We start from the raw sequence: 15,304 nt of genomic DNA, 5'->3' as shown, positions 1-15,304 counted from the left end.
CAGAGCTGCTCGGTTATATCGATGCCAACACGTGAAGGCATCCCTCTCCAGCACCATGGAAAAGTGAAGGGTAGAATAATCGGCATATACTGTAGGTGGATAGGGCTAGACGTACGGCTCAGGTCACTGATGACTACGAGAAAGAGAACTGGTGAAAGGACAGAACCCTAGGGAACACCATTATTACTGAGACGAGACACGGAAAGAGGTAGAGAAAATAGTATAGGTCAGTTTGGAATTTGAGATTTGGACCAAACTCCGTCAAAGCCACGTATCTACCACAACAGCAAAGGTTTCATCGAAATTCCAAACGGTGGGTGACCAGAATCTGAAAGGAATTTAGGAAGATCGCCAACGCATTCTCCCTGAAGAAACACATACTGGAGGTCAGAAAATGGAACGTGAGAGGACCAGAATCTTCCTGTTCTGAATTGACTCCACACTTTAGACATACATGAGATTATGGCAACTGGGTGACATTTAGAAGGGTTGGAGCGTTCATTTTTCTTCAGGACAGCCTGAAAGTGAGGGAACTTTAGGCAACTGAGAAGGGTTCAACTTGACAAAGACGACAGAATTTATCCGCACTGCAAGTCGGCGTGGAAGTACTGTTTTTGAAAGCAACAAGAGGGATCCCTTCTTATCTCATGTGCTGAAGACAGTAAGGACAGAAAGTACATTATTTAAAGAAATTTTATATTCATGCGAAGCGAATTCAGAGGAAGAGGGAGATGGAGGAACTAAGATCGTCTGAAGTAAAGTTTGAAGCAATAGTATGAGTAATGAGTTTCGCTGTTCTTCCTCTCTTTAACTCCCGCAGTTCGATTTTTTTTTTAATTCTAGCTACCTCCGGACTGCATTATTCAACCCAGGAATGATTTTTCGAACTGGAGGGGAGAGATATAACTTTCATTACACTTCCACCACCAGAGGTTTGTCCTATGCAGAATGAAGTCGTCTGGTGATAGGGGAAAAAACAACAACTTCGGATTAAACCAATTAACTTCTTCCTCTCTTCCTTTCTGCCCCTCCCCCTACTCCAGTTCTGATCCCACTCTTCCCCATACTCCTACACTTACCCCTTCCCCTCTCTCTTCTTCACTTTCCGCTTCTTCCTTGCCACTGCTCTTCCATTCCCTCCTATCCTTCACTCTGCCTACTTTTTCCTCCCCTCCCCCTGCACGTACTTTTTATTTCTCCTAATCCTCACTACCGTTTTCCTTTTCGCTACCTACTGGTCTTCTCTCCTTTTATCTCACTTTATCTCTCTCCCTCCCTCCCTCTGTTCCTATCTTTCTCTTTCTTCCATCTTCCGCTCGCCACCTATCTCCTCCCTCCATTTTTTCCTCCTTCCCTTTCCTCTCCTTCCCATCTTCTCCCTACCTTCCTCATTCTTCTTTCTCTTTCTTCCTCCCCTCTCCTCCTTGCCCTTCTGCCCCTCTTCCTTCCCCTACTGCATAACATTCCCTTACACCTTCTCCCTCCTATCACTGCTTCTCTCTCTGTGGAAGGATTCAGAGATGGAGAGAAGATGAAGGGAGTGGACAGACTGGAGGGATGATATGAGGGTACAAGAGCAAGGTGAATGAGAAATGAGACGGGATGCAGAGAGGGAAGGAGAAGAGAGAGGGGGATGGAGGGAAGGGAGAAGAATGCAAGGGTAGAGGGAAGGAGGGGAGAGGAAGGTGGACGGGAAATAAGAAGGGGGAAGGATAGGAAAGGAAGCGTAAGGGAAAAATAGAGAGGAGGATAGAGGACGGAGATATGAGAGGAAAGACTGAAAGAAGGAGGGAAGAGGAAGGCGGATGGGAAATAATGAGGGGGGGGGGAATGATACAAGAGAAAAAAAAAAAGAGGATGAGAGAGGGGGGGGGGACAGAGGAAGGAGGAAGAGTGGAAGGACATGGGGAAGGAAGGTAGAGTGCGGTGGATAAGAAATGAGAAGGGGGAAGGAGAGGGAACGAAGAGGAAGGGGGGGGAAAGAGGGGGACAAAGGAGAGGGAGAAGGGTGGAAGGACAGAGAGAAATAGGGAAGGGGGAGGTAAATGAGAAATGTGAAGGGTATGGAGAGGAATGAAAAAGAGGAAGGGGGGGGGAGAGGAAGGGGAGAAGCGTAGAAGGGCAGGGAAGGAGGGATGAGTGAGGTGGATTGGGAATAGGCAAGGGGAAGGATCGGAAAGGAACAGGAAGACGACGAGAGAAAAGGGGACAGAGGAAGGGAAGAAGAGTGGAAGGACAGAGAGAAGAAGGGAAGAGTGAGGTGGAGGAGAAATGAGATGGGGAAGAAGAGGAAAGGGAGAAGAAGAGAAGAGGGGGGGGGATGGGGATGGGAAGAGGAGTGGAAGGACAGACGGAAGGAGAGGAGAGTGATGTGGATGAGAAAAAAGAAACGGGAAGGCTAGGAATGGAACATAAGAAAGAGGAGAGGAAAGATATGGGAAGAAGAGTGGAAGGAGGAAAGAGGAGGGTGGATGGGAAAGAAGAAGGGGGGAAAGATAAGAAAGCAAGAGGAAAGACATGAGAGAGAGAGGGATAGAGGAAGGGGAGAAGAAGGAAAGGACAAAGGGAAGGAGGGACGAGTGAAGTGAAGGGTAAATGAGAAGGGGTAGTGAGAGGGAAGGATGACAAGAGATGGAAGACTTGAGAGGCGGACTTAATGAAGGGAAGGGCTTGTCTTGAAACACAACATGTAATACACACTGGGCGAGGTGGTAGGTGGTGGCGACACTCATTCACTCACTTGTTGTTTACTTCTTCCTTCACCTTTATCATTCTTTTTCTGTGTCTGTCTTCCTCTCTCCCTATTTTCCTCATCTTTCCTGTCACTTTCAATTACTCATCTTCCCATTTCAGGTGGCTCTACACTGAGTGACAAGCCTAATGGTTTCTTGTAACCTAAGAAAACATTTACAACGTTGGGTGGTAACTATATAACAAAATAACGGGGTGATGTTGAGTCTAGTATGGTGCCCCTGGTAACTGAGGGGAGACGCAAATGCGGAGTCCATCCAAGAAATAAACTTACACACACTCTTCCCCGTGCCTCGCTGTTGCAAAGGCGTAGCACTGTACATGACCGGCACCACATCCTAGTGTTAATCTATTGCTCCGACTAGGCATTCCAAGGTGGGGAGATGGTAATATTTGGCCAAGTTAGAGCAAAAAAATAAATAAAAGTACGGACGTCTTATTTTATTTCTCCTACGCCAGATGATTTTACTCAGCTTAGTGGATAATCCCTCACAGTGAAGATTAGAACGTCTCATTAACTCCTTCAGTACGGCGGTATCTAGATATTATTCGAACTACTGATAGACGAGTTTCCTTTCATTTTTGAGGGGTGGGAGGAGGATGTAGAGGTAAGGGGAACGCGTGTAAGTTAGTGTCCAGTAAACCCTTCAGTAAAATTCTGACATTTCTCTTCTATTGGTGCTATCATTGCTCTGTCATCTTAGGAAGGACATCGTACTTCCATATATTCATCCATTTATCTATTTATCTATATACCTATTGTATTGCCAGATGCCTTAATCCCGAAAAGGGTAGCCACAAAAAAAAAAAAAAAAAAAAAAAAAATCACCTCTACGCCGCCCTGTCCCCTGTCATTTAGCTGCCCTCACTACAACTAGCACTCCCATAATAATATCTCTCCACTTCTTCCTTAGTCTCCCCCTCCTCCTCCCACTCTGCCTCATTAAAATACACTAAGTAAAAAAAAAAAAAAACGGAGACCCTGGAGGGAGCAGGGAAACGGAGGAAAAAGGGAAAAAGGAGAAACCGAAGGAAAAACAACCATAATCTTGGAGGAAAAGGGAAGAAAATATTTTTAAAACCTTCGGTCTGAGGATATCTATTATAATTTTTTCCCTGCGATCTCCAGGCGATTTTATTCAGCTGAGGGGGGGAGGGGTCGATAGGGGTCAATAAAAGCTATATATATCTTTCCTCTTGTTACAGAAGGTGAACAGAGGAAGGAATAACAAGTTGAATAAGAAAATAATCTAACCTGTCATGATTGAAAAGTTACTCCGACCGTAATAAAACCGTCTGGCGATGCTAAATCTCTCTCTCTCTCTCTCTCTCTCTCTCTCTCTCTCTCTCTCTTCAGTCATCTCTTCGACTTCTGCCTCCATTCTTTCCTTCCATTCCCCCCCTTCTTCTATCTTCTCTCTCGTCTAATCCCTCCCTCTCTCATATCCCTCCCTTTGCTTCCCTCTCCCCCAATCCTTTCTTTCCTTCTCCTTCTCTCTCTCTCTCTCTCTCTCTCTCTCTCTCTCTCCTTCTCCTACCCCCACTCTTCCCTCTCCTCATCTCCCTTCCTTTCATCTGACAATTTTTCTGCTTCTTTTCTTTCCATCTCCATCTTTCTCTCTCTCTCCCTCCCTCTCGTGTCTCCCCCTCCCCCTCCCTCCACACACACACACACACACACACACACACACACACATTCCCAGACTCAGCAGGGCACCACACACGAGGGTATTGTGACAGTAACAAGGTGCCACCATACCTTCCATTCACACGCTCTCTCTCTCTCTCTCTCTCTCCCTCTCTCTCTCTCGTGTGTGTGTGTGTGTGTGTGTGTGTGTGTGTGTGTGAAAGAGAGAGAGAGAGAGAGAGAGAGAGAGAGAGAGAGAGAGAGAGAGAGAGAGAGAGAGAGAGTAAAAAAAAAAAAAAAAAACTTGAACGTGTGAAGGAACGACAAAGAGAGTGAAATGGTCGAGAAAAATGGCCAGAAATCGAATATGGGGCCTGAAAAACTGAGAGGAAAAAAGTAAAGAAAATTGACGTGACTAAGGGAAAGAAAGAAAGACATAAAATAAACTGGCGTCAATTATAACGATAAAAGGAAAAGGGAAAAGGTAGAGAGAGGTGATGATGATGAAGAAGCTTAGAAATAAAGGAAATAAAGGAATAATAATAAAGAGGAAAAAACAGAGAAACGAGACCAAAGAAGGGAAATGCTGTGAGAAAGAAAAATAGGACAAAAAAAAAAGGGAACTGGGGAAAATAGCAAAATATAAGAGGAAAAAGAAATGAATGAAAATAAAGAAAAGAGAGAGGGTAAAGGATAGGAATGATGACGAGAAGGGGGGAAGGGGAAGGGGATGAGGAAGAGGAACAGGAAGGAGGAGGAGGAGAGGATGGAGAAAGATAAGAATGAGAATGAGGAGAGGAAGGAAAAGGAGATGAGGAAGGAGAAAGAAATTACGGATGAGAATGAGAAGAAAAGGAGAAAGAAGAGAGAGAGGGGAAAGGGGGCGAAAGAGGAGGACGAACGGCGAGGGGGAGAAAGGGGAGGGAGAGGAGGAAAGAGGGGTGGTGGAGAAAGGGTGCAGAAAAATACTTGACCTGAGAGAGAGAGAGAGAGAGAGAGAGAGAGAGAGGAGGAAGCGGTGAATGAAAGCAAAACCTCAGGACCAATAAAATGCATTAATGAAACTGTGTGTGTGTGTGTGTGTGTGTGTGTGTGTGTGTGTGTGTGTGTGTGTGTGTGTGTGTGTGTGTAACAAACAATGAACGCATAAACTGGGATACTGGGGAGAGAGGATGAGAGTGGGAGAGGAGGGAGGATGGGGGAGGGAGGGGAAGGATATGTGGAGGAAGGGTGGGAAGGGATAGGTGGGAGTGGAGGTAAGGGAGGAGGTCTGAGGGGGTGAGGGAGAGAGAGACAGGGAGGAGGGAGGAGTAGGAGAGAACCAGAACAACATAACAACAGAAGAAAGAAGGCAAGAGACGAGGAATGAATTGGGGTGGGATATGGAGAGTGGGGAGGAAGGCTGGGGGAGGAAGCATGGAGGAAAGGAATGCGAGAAGACAAGAAGGGAAGGAGAGAGAGGGGGAGAGGGGAGGAGAGGAGCCGGCGGGGAGAGAAAACGTGAACTGGAGATGACGAGGAGGAGGGAGAGAGCGAAGGATGAAGAAAGAGAGTAGGGGAGAGGGAGGAAGCAAGGAGGACGGGAGAAAGAGGAAGAGAGAGAGAGGGAAACACGGAGGAGGGCGAGGGAAAGGCAGGAACAAAAACATGGGAAGAAGGAGAACTTAGAGAGCGAGAGAAAGGAGAGAGTGGGAGAGAGAGAGGAGGGTGGGAGGGAGGGAGTTGCATGAGACGATATTTGCGGGCTGACGTGTGTGTGTGTGTGTGTGTGTGTGTGTGTGTGTGTGTGTGTGTGTGTGTGTGTGTGTGTGTGTGTGTGTGTGTGTGTGTGCTTGTTTACCTTCGTATGTGTATGTGCGTATGTGCATGTATGTGAGTGTTTGCATGTTGTGTGTGTATCTTCCTATATGTATATGTGTACAGGTTTATAATACGTACATGTATGTACGTGTATAAGGTTGTATGTGCACGCGCGTGTGTGTGGGTAATCTGAGCCACCTTAATGACACTATTCCGCCCACTAATGGATCGCCTCGTAGCCCGTCCATTAACCTCTATTAAAGTCGGGTACTATTGACCTTAGAGAGGGAGTAAACAAACCCTGGACGATTTTTCCCGATAAGTTGACATTTCTTCTCTAAATTTCTCATAAATTATTTGCTCCATGATACAAAACTAACCCAAGCGGCAAAAGTTGACAGCCTAATATTACATGAAGAGTCATTCACACAGCCATACTGAACCAAAAATAATCCATACAGCCAAATACTGATAAAGGAGTAGCCATGGAGACAAATACTGAACAGAAAATGAGCCATACAGTCCAATATATAAACCAAAATTAGACATCCAGCCCAATATTCAGCAAAAACAGACATGCAGCCAAATAAAAGGTAATCTACATAGCCAAATATTAAAAAAATAAATAAATAAATAAACATACCAAAATATTCATCGGAAACTGACGACCAACTTCTTAGGAACATTAACTGATCGACCGAAAGAATAACGGTTGGCATTATTAATCTTATCAAATTTTGTCGTACACTCTATATGCAGACGATGGCAGGAAAATATTCAACCAAAACTCACCACCACACTCAGACAGATGATGATTATTAGTGACAACAGTTTTCATGTGTCTCGCTTATATTTTCCTCACTGGTATATAGGGTAATCCACTCAGTACAGGATGACGGCGAAAAACTATGCCACGCATTGCAAGAGCCAGTTTAGGGGACCTTTAGCGTTATCAGCTGACATTACTTTTATGAATTTCTATAATATTATTTGGTCCATGGTACAAAAACTAATTCAAGCAGCAAAATAAGGCAGTAAAACATTCACCAAACTTAACTCCCACAGCAGCGGATGACAGCATAATATTCAGTAAAACACACATGTCCACACACCATGCATCAATTAAGAGGGATTTTTTTTTTATTCATCTGTTTTTCCTCCCCCTGTTCTGTTATTTTAAAAAATCCCCAAAAAAGATTCCAGCAAAAGAAATATTCAGTGAAAAGTAAACAAGCGCAGAACAGGATGAGGGGATGATATTCGACATACACCCTCGCCACCCACATTCCACGGAGCGACAAAATGGGTGCAGTGGGTGTGAGGCAGAGGGGTGGTCAAAGGACACGGGGATCATTCAATTTCATGCAGACCAGGTGTCCCACTCTCACCTCACGCGTCAACCCTTTCACTACGGGGGCTCACGCTGGGAATAAAATCGTCTGGTGGCGGCAAGAATGATGTATTAATGATGTGATTTTACTGTACGAGTTTCCAGAGGCTGTTTCTAATGGAGTCTGTTAAGGATCTTGTTCAGGGGGAGTAAAATCGTCAGCTGGATGTACACACACACACACACACACACACACACACACACACACACACACACACACACACACACCCTGAACGACATGGGTGGTTCTTGTTATGTCTATTTTTGACCAGACGCAACAAGCAGAAAAATGAGAGAGAGTGAGAGAGAGAGAGAGAGAGACAGGGGGGGGGGAGACAAAGCACAAGGGGGGTTGTGTACTCGCCACAATGCCTTACCCCACCATCCCTCACGCTCTCTTATAAACTCGCTAATGTACACCTCGCCGCCTCCTCCTCCTCCTCCTCCTCCTCCTCCTCCTCTCTCTCTCTCTCTCTCTCTCTCCAGGTTCATTAATCCTCACAGAAGATACATACAAACACCTTTCACCCTCCTCCCTTTCCTCTTATCTTGCTCCCTGCCTTCCTTCTTATCTCTCTCTCTCTCTCTCTCTCTCTCTCTCTCTCTCTCTCTCTCTCTCTCTCTCTCACTTCCATTCCATTCTTATCCTCATTCATGCTCATTCATTCACCCAGTCTCCCTCCTCCCCCTCCCCTCTCCCTAATCCTAAACCCTTCCCAACTCTCTCTCTCTCTCTCTCTTCCTAATGAATACCCTTTGGCTAGTGTGCTTAGAGCCAGGTAAACCTTGTGGTGTTTGGGAGAGAGAGAGAGAGAGAGAGAGAGAGAGAGAGAGAGAGAGAGATCCTATTAACGTCAAGGGGGGTTCTTTATGGTTGCTTATCTTTCTCCCTTCACGCGGTGGCACTGATTCAGCCGAGGAGCTTCCCTGCCTGGCTATAAAAGAGAGAGAGAGATCCTATTAACGTCAAGGGGGGTTCTTTATGGTTGCTTATCTTTCTCCCTTCACGCGGTGGCACTGATTCAGCCGAGGAGCTTCCCTGCCTGGCTATAAAATATTTCTTCAGCTCCATCCCTACACCCCGAAAGAAGGTTGTGGCCGGCAGAGGGGCAATTTCAGTCTGCAGTGCACCGAGTTCAGATTAAGATGAATCTTGGCCCACAAGTAACCAGAGGAAGAAAAAAAAAGACAATAAAAAAAAAAGACATGAAACAGACAGAAAAAAAGACAGAAAAAGGAGGAAGAGAGAAGAAGAAAGAAGAAAAACAACAACGATCTCACACAAACAACAAAAACAACGACCTCTCTCTCTCTCTCTCTCTCTCGTGAAGCTAGTCCCTGAGAAACAAGGCTGAAATTAAGTGCTGTGCTGCTATCTGTGTTTACATGAATAGCGTCCTCCCTCTGAGTATACACCGCACTCATCACTCTCTCACTTTCACACTATCTTTCAACCTCTCCCCCCCACAGTATACCTTTCTCTTTCATTATAATACACGCAGTTATTTTCATTCTTTCACGCATATTCTCTCTCTCTCTCTCTCTCTTTCTCTCTTCCTCCAACATTTTAGTTAGACCCAAGAAATGCTGTACAGAATTTCTAAGCTGGACAAACCCCTTGAAAATTACCCCTACTTCCCCAAAATAAAATAAAAAACTGAAATGAGCTGAAAGAAAGACAGTAGGGGTGAATATTATTTCCGTCAGCTGAAAGTATGTGTGGCGGAAAAATAATCCCGTTGTTGTAGTAGTAGTAGTAGTAGTGGTAATAGTTGTAATAATAGTAGTAGTAGTAGTAGTAGTAGTAGTAGTAGTAGTAGTAGCAGCAGCAACAACAGCAACAGTAGTAGTAGTAGTAGTAGTAATAGTAGTAGTAGTAGCGGTAGTAGTAGTAGGTGGTGGTGGTGGTGGTGGTGGTAGTAGTAGTAGTAGTAGTAGTAGTAGTAGTAGCATTAGTAGTAGTAGTAGTAGTAGTAGTAGTAGTAGTAGTAGCAGCAGCAGCAGCAGCAGCAGCAGCAGCAGCAGTAGTAGTAGTAGTAGTAGTAGTAGTAGTAGTAGTAGTAGTGAACGTAGTGGACTGCTGGCTAAACTGCCTTCCTCCTGCAGCTCACCGTTCTCTTTTCAGGGGACAGGGAGTTCATTAAGAGATACCAGGCGGTGGGTGCGCCTGGTTATATAGGTGCCACCACAGGAAGGCGCCCACCTACAGCAACGTATCCCGTAAACTTGAAGTATAAGAAAAGAGGAAAACTGTATGGAAGGCCACTGTGTTTTGAAGCTGGACAGAAGCAATGAATTATAATAAGGTGACTAAATTCAACTGCTTTCTCCCACATAAGAGGAAAGGAACAATTATAATTTCATGTAATCTACAATAAGATAAACACGTAGAGATTCAACATTTTCTCACAAATTCACAACAACAGGCCTGTAAAGGATAATCACCAGTCCCAAACGGTCGGGGCATCCCTAGCATTTCATTCCAGCTAACGCCAGGCGATTGTATTTAGCTAGGAGTGAGTCATAGGAGCCTGAATGTTAATACTGACCCTCCCATGGTCGGCACAACTCACTGTATTCCGTTCCATCTGCCACCAAACGAGAGAGAGAGAGAGAGAGAGAGAGAGAGAGAGAGAGAGAGAGAGAGAGAGAGAGAGAGAGAGAGAGAAGGTGCCTGAAAGTGTTCTGTCATCATTAACCTTGCATGTTTGGGATAACTGTAACATTCTATTTTAGTTACCGTCACATTGTTCTGTTCTGCTGGAGGTGAGTCACAGGATGTGGAGGTGAAACAGAGAAAAGAAAAATACAGAAAAAGGAAAGGAAAAAGAAAGAAAGAAAAAAGAAAGTTAAGAGAGAAAGAAGTGAAAAGTAGGTCTATTCTTCGCCTCCCAAAATTCAAAACAGAAAATGGCGTGCAAGGGGACTCTATTATTTTCCCGGCTGGCAGTAAAATCAGACGCTTTTACATTTGTCTTGCCTGTTTTTCTCTTGAAGCCTGAACTACCGCTATTTTTCTCCACATTGCCAGAATTCATCTCTCTCTCTCTCTCTCTCTCTCTCTCTCTCTCTCTCTCTCTCTCTCTCAGCACTCCTACGCTACAAAGATTAATAATGGATAGACATTCTCTTGTGGTAATGCGCTCTCTCTCTCTCTCTCTCTCTCTCTCTCTGTTATTATGTTCTTAAACTTCAGTATTTTCAGAACAGCGCACCAAACGCATTAGTCCACTTGAGTTTGGCTGTAGTTCGCTTATCATCATCATCTTCATCATTACCATTATTATTATTATTATTATTATTATTATTAATGTTGTTATTGCTCGTATCATTCTCATTTTTCGGACAATATTGGGGAGATAGCTGACTCCTCACCTCTACACAGGATAATCTATATAAATCTATATAAATCTACCTATCTGTATATATATATACAGTATATATATATATATATATATATATATATATATATATATATATATATATATATATATATATATATATATATATATATATATATATATATCGAGCAGGAGGGGTCCGATGATATCTTAAATGATCGATAATGCTCCTGGTGTTCCGAGGTAAATTTTACGTAATATGTGACTATAAGTATGTCTACAGTACTGACCAGGAGACGCCAAGCAAGCGCTATATGTCGTCCTATAGAAATCAACTGTATTAAAGAAGAAGTATGTGGGATTTTGCAGCAGCCATCGTATGTAGCGTCAGACTGTTTAGCGCGAAGTGTGTACACCGATATGTGTATATATGTGTGTGTGTGTGTGTGTGTGTGTGTGTGTGTGTGTGTGTGTGTGTGTGTGTGTGTGTGTGTGTGTGTGTGTGTGTGTGTGTGTGTGTGTGTGTGTGTGTTTCGTGATCCCGTGTACAACTGGGAGCAAAAGTTCGCTTAACACTCCACCTCTTCTGCTTCTGTTTACCTTCTGCTGCGCCTCTTCCCTAAAGTGAGACGAGCTTGGTGTGTTCCCCTGCCCATAAATGATGCTCTTCGATTTGATGCGTATTGGGGGAAACTGACGGACATGCACTTAGTATGGAGTAGATGCAGTGAAACAGATGGCAAAAGTCTGTCCCTCACTGTAGATTGAAAGACAGATAAACAAATATGTAGTGATTGACGGAATGACTAATAAATTGATACATGGACAAAAACACAGACATACTGATGGACAGAAAGATAAATAGACAGACAGACAGACGCACATATGGACTGACAGTGACTGGTAGATAGATAGACAGACAGATACAGATAGATAGACAGGGTAGATGTGTGCGGTGGTGTGTGGCCTACGCATCATCAGCTTGTCAGAAATTCATGACGCATCTCTCACGGGGCCTGTGGTGGTCATAGAGCTGGTGAGACAACGGGGGAGGGGAGGGGAAGGGGTGTGTGGTTGGTGGGATGGGAGGGGGCAGGAGTATGTGGCTGGGGAGGGGAGGGGGAAGGGGTATATGTGGTTGGGTGAGGGGAAGGGGAAGGGAGTATGTGGTTGGGGAGGGGAGGGCTCTAAGAATAGTTATACAAGTTTTGTAAAATGTCAAGTACTTGCCGGTGAAAGCAACCAGTGAACACCACATCCTCTTCCATTGATCATTTCACTACCAAGATCAGTTTTTAATTCTAGTGTAACTACCACCATTTTTATTACATAGGAAAGCCTCGGTGGACTAAAGAAGATGATAAGTATGCAGCCAGAACCTACGTATGTATGTATGTGTAACTATCTATCCATCTATTCCGTTTCCACTATATAAAAATGGTCTCCTGGAAGACTTAGCTTTAGCTTATCCCCTTGTTAATACAGTACTGGCAAGACCACTGCAATGGCTACAGCACACACACACACACACACACACACACCACTTTTCTCTCTTAATACTCGCTTCTACCTTACTGTGTGTTTCTTAGGCTACTTTCATTCATCGTATCACTTCGTATAACTCTACACTTGTTACGGGTCATTCTCGGCTGAATGAAATCGTCTGATGTTAAATGAAACAGAATACCTGAATTGTCGCGACCGTCAGTGGGTTAACAGCCTAGTACTTAAGCACCCCTATGACACTCTCAGATGAATAAAACCGTCTGGCGTTAACTAGAACTGTAATACTAACAGCTGTCCCGACAATGAGAGGGCCAACTTTTTACCCGGTGCCAGTTCTTTATATTTACTGTTCCCTCACTTCACTTCCTTGGCTTCACTTCACCTCACCCTCCTGCTGCCTCACAATCTTCACTCCATCACCTCCCATCTAACTTTCCTCCTTATCTTACCCCCTGCCTCTTCCTGCCTTCTCGCTTTTTTCTCTCACGTAACTAAATAAAAAGGGGCACTGTTTCTCCCACTTTTCTTTTTGTCTTAGGGAAGAGAGTGAGGCAGCGGAGGGGGACTGCAGTGCCGATGAAGGTAAGATGCATTTTCTTTTGTTTTTTTCACTTGCGTACTATATTCAGGTTAACATCAGATGATTTTGTACAGCTAGAAAAATTTAAGCCCCCCCCCCTTCTCTCTCTCTCTCTCTCTCCTTGGCGGGAAAAACTTTGCAGGCTTCTAGGTTTTCATTTCTTTTCTGCATCAAAAAAAAGAAGAAAATTTACTAAATTTCTCCCTGACACTAGCACGCATAGGAATCTTACTTTTTGCTTAAGAGCAGACGAATTTGCTTATTTGAGAGAAATTCTAGTAGTATTTCCGTATTTTCTATTGCGATTATAGAAACTACAGGGTGTGAATGAAGCTTGGGAACGTCAAGAGAAAGGGCATAAGTAATTTTCCAGTGTGAAAGTTCTCTTTATCCCCAACCTTTTGACTCACCCTGTATAGTCTGTTTTAACCCCTTTACTAAACTACCTTCACTCTAACCTGGCCCAGATGTTTTTTTTTTTTCCTTTAGCAGCTTGTTTGACGTAGTTTGGTGACGGAAACAAATGCATCAGCTCTATTCTTTTCACACCACTTCCTCGTGACTAGCATCTTAAATTTTAGTGTTCATCTATTGTGACAACTCAGCCTTCAAGGTGGAGAGACGGCTATTTTAGGCTAAGTTACAATTAAAAAAAAAAAAAGCACGACAAGACGGTTTTTCTGCATTACCGGAGGGGGGGGGGTTACAGCAAGACGATTTTTACACAGATTCAGAACCCGGAGTCAAAGGATGGGAATAGCTCTATTAACCCCTTTAAGACGATTTTCCCGTTCTATTTCAGCCCTCTATTCAGCTTAAGAAGGGTCTCTCAAATGTGTGTGTGCTCCTATTCAGTCTGTCTCTATTTATAACACTTTGTATCTTTGTGTGTGTGTGTGTGTGTGTGTGTGTGTGTGTGTGTGTGTGTGTGTGTGATTCTTCATGTGTCTGTACTGCCATCTGCCTGTATTTCTGTCTGTCTGTCTCTTTGTTCGTCTTCCCCCCCCCCTCTCTCTCTCTCTCTGTGCCGATATAACGCTAAAGGAACCGACAGAACCCGATAGAGACCGATTTATGGTGAAAGCGAAAAACTTATAATGCAATTGTCAAGGGCTCCTGTGGCCGATAGCTGTTTGTTTATATTGGGCGAGAGAGAGAGAGAGAGAGAGAGAGAGAGAGAGAGAGAGAGAGAGAGAGAGAGAGAGAGAGAGAGAGAGAGAGCCATATGCGGATATACAAGGCGTGAAATGAAGTACCATTGGAAAACAGTACTGGGTGGGGGTCTTGGTGGGGCAGGGGGATAGGGAGTAGGGGAGGGGAGGGAGGGAAAAGGAAAGGAGCGAAGAGAGGAAGGAGGGGGAGGAGACAGAGGGGTGAGAAAGGAGAAGGAGGGGGGGGAAGGAGAGGAAGGGGAGAGGGAGGAAGAGAATGGAGAAAGAAGGGGAGGGCATGGAGGGAAAAGAAGGGAGAGAAGAGAGGAAGGAGGGAGAGGAGACAGAGGGGAGAGGAAGAAGAAGGAGGGGGGACAGGGGAGGAAAGGGAGAGGAAGGAAGAGAATGGAGAAAGGAGGGGGAGAAGATGGGAAGTGAAAGGAGAGGGGGAGAAAGGGGGAAGTGAGAGGAGAGGGGGAGGTGGGGGAAGGGGGAGGAAGGATAAGGGAAGGAACCGGGAGGGTGTAAGAAGATGAGAGGAATAGGGGACAAGGAGGGGGCTGGGGAGAAAGGAAGAAAGAAGGGGGGGAGGAGGGGAAGACAAAAAAAAAAGGAGGGGGAAAGATGAGGAAGGGAAAGAGGAGGAGGGAGGCGGAAGTGAGAACAGGCGTGAGGAAGTGGAAGAAAAAGGAGAAGAGGAGTACTGAGACGAAGAGGAAGAGGAGGGAGAGGGAGAGGGAGGGAGTGGGACAGGGTGTGGGAAAGGGAGAAGGAGAGGGAAAGGGAGAGGGAGAAGGAGGGGGAAAGGGAGAGGGAGGACAGTGAGGAGTGGAGGGGGACGGGAAATGGAAGAGAGGGGGAAGAAGCAAAGGAAAGCAAACGGCAAGACGCATAGGAGGAGGAGGAGGAGGAGAAGGAGGAGGAAGAGGAGGGAAGGGATGGAGAGCGTGAAGGAGGTAGATGGGAAGGTAAATGAAGAGATGTGGGTGAAGGGAGGTGGGAGAAGGGGAGAGAGAAGGGCAAGAGAAGAAACAAATGATGACAAGAAGAGGCAGGAGGAGGGAAGGGAGATAAGCAAGAAGGAAGGGGAAGGAGGATGCAAAAGAGTTTGGGGTAAAAATAGGGGGGGGGAGAGAGAGAGAGAGAGAGAGAGAGAGA

The sequence above is a fragment of the Coenobita brevimanus genome, chromosome 61, assembly GCF_032717465.1.
Source record: "Coenobita brevimanus isolate Jiangsu-jjx chromosome 61, ASM3271746v2, whole genome shotgun sequence".
Taxonomy (NCBI): Eukaryota; Metazoa; Arthropoda; class Malacostraca; order Decapoda; family Coenobitidae; genus Coenobita; species Coenobita brevimanus.
The sequence above is the reverse complement of the archived record's forward strand: the minus strand, read 5'-3'. Positions refer to the sequence as shown.